Genomic DNA, 7,750 nt, shown 5'->3' on the forward strand with positions numbered 1-7,750 from the left:
GCAATATTTTGGTGCCCAAAACCAGAAAGGTCAGTCTAGACCAGAGTGAGCTGGTCATACTAACAGGTTTTATATCCACTATTAGGCAGCCTCTCTACGTTGGAGGACTTTAACTCCCTGCATCTAAAATGAGAAACTCTGCGCTGGGAGGTAGCTGTGATGTGGTCCAAAGTGGTCTGGAGTGGGGTTTAAGAGGGCAGATGAGACTCTGGCCCTAGCTCTTGGTATTGTGATAACCCTTGACAAATTAATGACCTCTCCAAACCTCAGCTCCCTCATCTAGAGAAGCAGGTATTGTATAGATACCTACCCTCTGTGTGTTTGAACAGGTTAAATGAGATAGTACACATGCCTAGCACAGAGAAGAAATGTAGTATTTTAAAAATTTTCTGTCTTCAATTAAGAAAACATACTACCCTGGCTTAAAAATAAGAAATTTCATATACATGTGCTGGTCTGCATTAAGCTTCGTCATTTGTGCTTCATGTATTGCCCTGGAAATTCTCTTTAAATGTTTTCATTGGTTGAACTCCAAGTGCAGGTGTGAACTTTTTATGTCTTGGGTATCTTTTAAAAGCTTCTAGAACTTAGCATGGTCACATTTTGGGAACACAAAGTGCTGCGGTTACTTTCTCAGGCCCCGGAGATAAAATATGCAGCAAATATTTATTATTTATGTGTTTTTTAAAATGCAGGTCTACCATGATGAATGTTATTTTTATATAGATCATAGGAGCCAGCTCAAATCATATCCTTTTGAAGCCTCCCCCCTTACCTAAGTTATTGCCTCTTAATCCCTTTATCTGCGTGATTTCCTTGCCATGTGCAAATTTAAGGGAAAGGAAAGGTGACAGAGACAGGACAGATATATACATTGTGCCATGTAAAGTAGGCAGAAATCTTTCTGTGCCATGAGTCTGAGAAAACACAGTTGAAATGTCAAAAAAAGAAACAACAGGCCCAAAACGGAGTTGCCTGTGCTAAGTCCCAAGTCAGCAAACCAAGACTTCATACCCAACCTAATTGCAGTTTCAGCCTCTCCCAGGAATGTGACCTTTAATCAGTCAATCTGGAATTATCTGGTCAGTATTAATGAGGTAATCTGCCTGAAAGCCCCCTGGCTTTCCCCAAAGGAAGGTGACCTTGCCTGAAACAGTCCTTTCTTCACTAGAATAGCTTCCTTGCCCTGCCTCCTTCTGCCTATAAAAGTTTTCATTTTGTACAGCTCCTTAGAGCTCCTTTCTATCTGCTAAGATGGGATGCTGCCCGATTCATGAATCATGAAATTAAGCAAATTAGATCTTCAAATTTACTCCGTTGAATTTTGTTTTTTAACAGACTTGGTGACAATGGTGGAGTCGAAGGAGACTTCCAGTGGCTTCAGGGACAATGAGAAACAGAGGCATAGTAACCGCAAACTCTTCTGAGTTCTGTCTTTCTCACCCACCATTTCTGAGGGCTGTGGGTAAGTTCTTCTTGGTTCTGAGCTCTGTTCTCTTTGTGTCAAGCTCCTGATCTAATTGGCTTTGCAGTACAGGGCAGGTCAGCATGAGTGAGCAGATGGTCCCATCCAGAACCCAACGCCCTAGCCTTTGGTTCAGTCTACAGTTTTCCATTTGATTGGAAAACCTCAGCCTTTGGTTCTGTCCCTAGATTCCACATTGGGAACTGCTGGCAGTTTAGTCTGGAGTTCCTCATTTGTCTGGAATCAGCCTGCAGTTCCCTTTCTTTGGGATCTGCTGGTTCAGTTCTTTCCCCAGCCCCCAGTTCCATGGGAACTGCTGTTGGTGTACACAGGGCCTTCTATTGGCCATTCCACAGTAACATCTCAGTGATAATGCTGGTATGTTTTGGTTTTTTTTTAACATCTTTATTGGGGTATAATTGCTTTACAATGGTGTGTTAGTTTCTGCTTTATAACAAAGTGAATCAGTTATACATATACATATGTCCCCATATGTCTTCAATGCTGGTATGTTAATGTGCACATGAAGTAGAGGCTATTGCTAATGGGCATCTCAGAAGCCAGAAAGCCACAGAAATGTACATGAGTCAAGCAATTAAAAGGTGTTAGAGTGCGCACCCCTAACACACCCATGTTAGGTTAAGTTGGTCATGGAATGGGTTAGATTGACATTGACCTGCCAATCTCGAGAAAATTTCTGTGCAATGAGGTACACTGCAAAACATTACACAGTTTCCCAACCCAGAGGCACATCCCTTTTAGGTATTAGTTTGGCTCCAAGAGACCCAAAGTTTTAGCTAAAATAAATAAATAAATTAACGATAATAAAATGGAATGCTTAAATTCCAAAGAGTTGGGCATGCCATCTCTGGCACAGGTGCTTATTTTATGTCTAAGAACTATGGTCCCAGAAGCTATAAATATCTACAAAAATGGCAAAATCTTACTAAAGGCAATCTAGTATTACAATGGCCATTATGGGGAATGTTCCAATTAGACAAGATTGTTCATTTAAGAAGTGCAGTTGAAAGCAAGCGTTCCTGAATTAAACAACCAGAATGGGATACCTATTTTAGTTGGTGCGCAGAAACATCCAAAAGGCTTCAAGATTCCAAAATAGCCTCAATGAAAAATCTGTTGCAAAAGACTAATGGAAAATTAAAGACCCAAGAGGTACCTAAAACTGATGCTGAAAACTCGGCCTCTGTGCACTGTGCTAAATCAAATCTCAGAGACAGAGTTTTGGGTAAAGTAGAAGAGAAGAGCTTTAATGCTTTGCCAGGCAAAGGGGGACACGGCGGGCTCCTGCCCTCGAAAACTGTGGGTCCCAACCTGGGAGGATTTGGTGGGAAGTTTTTATAGCAATGGTTCAAGGGTGGGGTTGCTGATAAGATTAGGGTGTGTGCAGGGCCTGCACTCCTTTAGCCTGGTCTCAGGTAATCTTTTGATGAGCTTCTCTAGTTCCTTTAATATGGCCTCAGGTGATCTTCTCTGGAATTAAGAATGCTGACATCTTCCATTCTTGGGAGTTTTAGTTCTATAAAGAGCTTAAATATATTGTTATGTGTATCCCTTGAGAACCAGGACCCTGCCCCAAGGCTGCACTATTGTTTCTTGACTGCTCCTCCTTTGTCTCTGCATCCCCTCCCTTCCCTGATTCAACTGTTTGAATCTGCCCTTTGGAACTCAGGGAAGGTCATGGAGGCTGGAGTCCGTTCACTACGAACAAGAAACAGGGGACACAGAAAGGCTTCCATGCCCAGGAGCCCCACACGGTCCTGCTCAGTTTCAAAACAAAGGCAATAAAACTGACATAACTCCTACTATTCCCCTCTATCCTTTACCAGGGTGCTCATATTCTACTAATCCTCCACCTAAACTGCCTTTCAACTGCAAAGAGACTATTAAACAGTTGCCTTTTAAAATAACACCATCTGAGGTTTCAGGAGATCCTCTTTAGGTATCTTTCACTCCTCTTTTACACACCGAACTAAAGGCAGTAGTTAAAGAACTTTCTAAACCTAGGGAGGATTCCCAAAAGTTTTCTGAAGAGTTTAGAGTTTTTATCAGGGTGTATGACCCTGGGTAGTCAGATCTTTGTCAGCTTGTGCACATGTTGGTAGGACCTGATGAAGCCAAAAAATGGATGTGCGAAGCATAATGACATAACCCTGAGGAGGAGATCCTCAGTGTTCAACATGGTCCCCTCATGGACCAAAAAATAAAGCTCAAGAAATAGCAACCAATCTTTGAAAAGCCATTCCTAAAGTCTTCCCTACCCACATTGGTTGGTCTACTATTCAGACATGTAAACATAAGAAAGATGAATCTGTTGCAGATTTTAAAGTCTGTCTGGAAGCTCTTTTCCTAAGACATTCCAGGTATCATTCAATAAACGAGGTCACCCAGTGTGCTCTAGGTGCCCTGTTTGTAAAGAAATTATCTCCTGAGTTGGGGCTTCCCTGGTGGCACAGTGGTTGAGAGTCCGCCTGCCGACGCAGGGGACATGGGTTCATGCCCCGGTCTGGGAGGATCCCACATGCCATGGAGCGGCTGGGCCCGTGAGCCATGGTGGCTGAGCCTGCACGTCTGGAGCCTGTGCTCCGCAACGGGAGAGGCCACAACAGCGAGAGGCCCGCGTACCGCAAAAAAAAGAGAGAGAAATTCTCTCCTGAGATAAATGGACTAATAAAAGGGCAGAAAATAGGACGGAAGGCTGCTGGTTTGACTGAATTCATGACCATTGCTGAGCACTTTGCAAATATTTTGGAACAAGACCACAAGCAAAAATCTGCTAAGCTATTGGCCTTATAGCTACAACAGCTCTAAGTCCTGGCACCCAAAACAACACCTGGGCCTTCTACGTCACACCCTCATAAGCGACATCAAAATGCTGGCCCAGGGACTGATGTCTCTCTTGTAATCAGCTGGGGCACTGGGAAGAAAAGTTCTCAAAGGCTCTATGAAAAGTCTTCAGCATCATCTCAAATGCTCCCATTTGTCCCCCTAAAGGAGGGCCCCCATGTGGGCCCCTTCAAGAGCTGATGGGCCTCTGAGGGACGCTCTGGTAAACTGCTACCAGTAATACTTTTAAACAGCCAAGGGAAAACTGAAATTAAAATTAAAAAAAAATCTTGCCAAGTTCTGGTGGATATCATAGCTATACTCTGTACTTTGAACCCTATTCATAGCCGGCATGTTGTATCCTGGAAAAACTGGCAGAAGTCAGTAAAGGGTGAGAATTCTTACCAGAGTCTGCTCTCCTGAATCTCTGTCTATAATACCAGGTAGACAGAGGAAAAGAAAATATATTTTGCATCCTTTTTGGGGACACCTCTTGAAGGGGAATTACTCAATATTGCCAAAATTCTTTAATTATTTACTGTTTGTCCGGGCTAAAAAGTAACAAGATATTTGAAAGGATTTTTTTGTTTTGTTTTGTTTTGTTTTAAGTAGCTCTGTCATCAGAAGTTGGCCAAATGTGAAGCTGATATTCAGAGCCTAATAAACAAAACATTTTTTTAAAGCCTTCTCCCCTAAGCTAAAAGAAAACTATGTACCCAGATGGAAAGAAAAACCTTCTGAAGCTTTTGTGAAAAGATTTACTGAAACATTCCAAAGGCAAACAACTTGTAGGTGTAAAAATTCTGGTCCTAGGGAACAAAAGTCCTTATTGGAGGATCCTGCATTCTTTCTCTGTGCCTTTGAGATGTAAATGTTCTACCTGGTCTTCGCCAAGAACTCTTATCTTCTTATCTAGGCCATCTCCTTGAAATGAAAACTTCAGGGAGATAATTCTTATCAGAAGGAAAAAAGTAAAGGGAGAAAGGTTATTTTGAAATTTAGGCAAATGGAAAATCTTAAGTGTCTTCTTCACTACTATTAATAAAAAGCTTTAGGGAATTCCCTGGCGGTCCAGTGGTTAGGACTCAGCACTTTTACTGCCAAGGCCTGGGCTGGGGAACTAAGATCCCACAAGCCATGTGATGTGGCCAAAAAAAAAAAAAAAATTAATAAAGATCATGCTTTCTCAGTCTTTCTTCCTAGCTGAGTTTTCTGCAGTCCTCTGTTAAATACAGATGTTCTTAAGGTTCTATCTTTGACCCTCTTTTTAAATATTAAAAAAAAAAACAAAAAGCTTTAGTTACCTGAGCAGGTAACTTTAAATTTTTCCAGCTGCCAGAAACATAATTTGGATCCAACCATGTTTATAACTAGTGAATTTTGTATTATTGTGTCTGATTCATGGCTAAAATTTTTAAATAGAAGTTAAAAGGTGTCTGTTTGTGTCTGTCTATATGTTTATGTGTATCTATGTGTATGTGTTGTAGATATATGGTGTTTTCTACCTCTGGATGATATTACTATAAATGATTTGTAGAAGAGCCCTATTTGATTGGCTTGAAGAGAATTAAGTGCTTATATAAATTAAAGATTCCTAAAGCTCTTGGAAATATAAAAACATAATTCAAGTTCTCATAATATAGGATTAATCTTTAGTAAATAAAAGCTAGTTTAAGGTGTTTGGTTTAATTAAAACAGGCATATCTTTAGAGTTATCAGCATTAAATATAATCCTTTCATTCTATCTGGCTTTACTAATTAAGTTCATGTTATCTCCTACAAAATTTGTTGGCCAGAAAAATAACTTAGGATGATGATTACCTTTGTATAATGTCTAATGAAGTTTTTGCAGGTAATCAAAACATGATTATTAAGAACAAGTGGTTTAAAGATGTAATAGATGTAAATGGAGTAAGAGTTTCTAGGTGAACTTTTTGCCAAAGTCTTTTGGTTACTTGTAACCTTGAGGTTTTGCTAAGTTAATTTAAATGATGAGTTAAGTCAAATTTACTGAATATCTAGATTATCTCCAAATAAAAAACTGAAACATTACTAAAAACAGGTTTATACATTTTTGGCTTCCTTTAGCAGAGGAACTAAAGATATTTTGGTCTAATGGTAAACATGTTTTGTGTCACATTGGAAATGTACTATGAGGAAAATATACTTTTAAGAATTATGAAATGTATTCATAAATTTGTCAGTAACAGACTGTTCACAACTGTTTAATGCTTTTAGAAAGAAAAAGGGCAACATCTCTGTATGCATGCAAAGTAGGATTGTGTTTTTGGTAAGAGAAGGAATGAGAAACAGAGATGCATTTTTTTGAGGGAAAAGAAAGTAATTTTGTCCTAATGTGAGACTGGGTATTTCAGAGTAGGAAAGAGGAAAAACAGAACAGAATCTGAATGTTAAAAAGAAAGTTGTAGAAGGTTTGTGGAAAAGGAGTCTCTAGAAATAAACTTTAATGTGTGGACAAGCTGGCTAAGACTGCAAAGGATCCAATTACATTTTTAAAAAAGTGAATGCCTAGATGGCTGATGTATAACAGATCAATCAATGCCTTTTAGGTTACTTAACTGTGCCCCTACCTCTTCACAGACAGACTGAGACATCTCACTAGTCCACTCCCTTGAGTTTACATCGTTGAGTTAGGAAGAACCTACCAGGATGCTTTCCTAAATCAGGATTTGCTTTGGCAGGCCTCTAATTCCCTGGTTAGGAGTAAATGTAAATGAGGCTACGATCAGGAACCTCTCCTTAACTCTTGAAAGTACTGCGGAATTCATTGCTAAAACAATAGCTACCCCAAAAAGTCCTAAGAATCTCTGGCCAACGTCGTTCTTGGTAATAGGACAGCCCTTGACTGTCTTTTAGGTGAGTAAGGAGGTGTCTGTGCTGTGGCCAACACCACCTGCTGCACCTGGATTAACACTTCTGGGGAAGTTGAAACTCAGTTACGTTAGATCACTGAGCAAGCCACTTGCCTTAAAAAGGTGAGTCCTTCAACAGGGTCTTTCTCTGACTTACTTGATTCTGATTGGCTTGGGCCTTGGGGATCATGGCTCTGAAGTACACCCCAGATATTGGAAATTATCCTGCTTATAATAATCATAGTAGTTCCCCTGGTACACTGTATTCTCTCAAAATCTTTAAATGAATGTTTGCAGGTATTAATCACAAAGAAAATGATCTTAAGACTGGAACATAGGGCTTCCCTGGTGGCGCAGTGGTTGGGAGTCCGCCTGCCGATGCAGGTGGCGCGGGTTCGTGCCCCGGTCTGGGAGGGTCCCACGTGCCGCGGAGCGGCTGGGCCCGTGGGCCATGGCCGCTGGGCCTGTGCGTCCGGGGCCTGTGCTCCGCAACGGGAGAGGCCGCAGTGGTGAGAGGCCCGCGTACTGAAAAAAAAAAAAAAAAAAAGACTGGAACATAAAAAAAGGA

At 40.8% G+C, this 7,750-nt stretch overlaps 1 long non-coding RNA gene across 1 annotated transcript in view; it reads left to right on the forward strand.

The window, feature by feature from the left end:
* Window positions 1–7,518, forward strand: part of LOC309966865 — a 107,686-nt gene extending 100,168 nt beyond the window's left edge. The window contains exons 2-3 of the long non-coding RNA XR_014326486.1: window positions 1,339–1,465; window positions 7,480–7,518. This is a non-coding gene — a long non-coding RNA (uncharacterized lncRNA). The remainder of the gene's footprint in view (window positions 1–1,338; window positions 1,466–7,479) is intronic.
* The last annotated feature ends 232 nt before the right edge of the window (window positions 7,519–7,750 follow it).

Source organism: Leucopleurus acutus, assembly GCF_964270905.1.
Source record: "Leucopleurus acutus genome assembly, chromosome: 10".
NCBI classification, from domain to species: domain Eukaryota; kingdom Metazoa; phylum Chordata; class Mammalia; order Artiodactyla; family Delphinidae; genus Leucopleurus; species Leucopleurus acutus.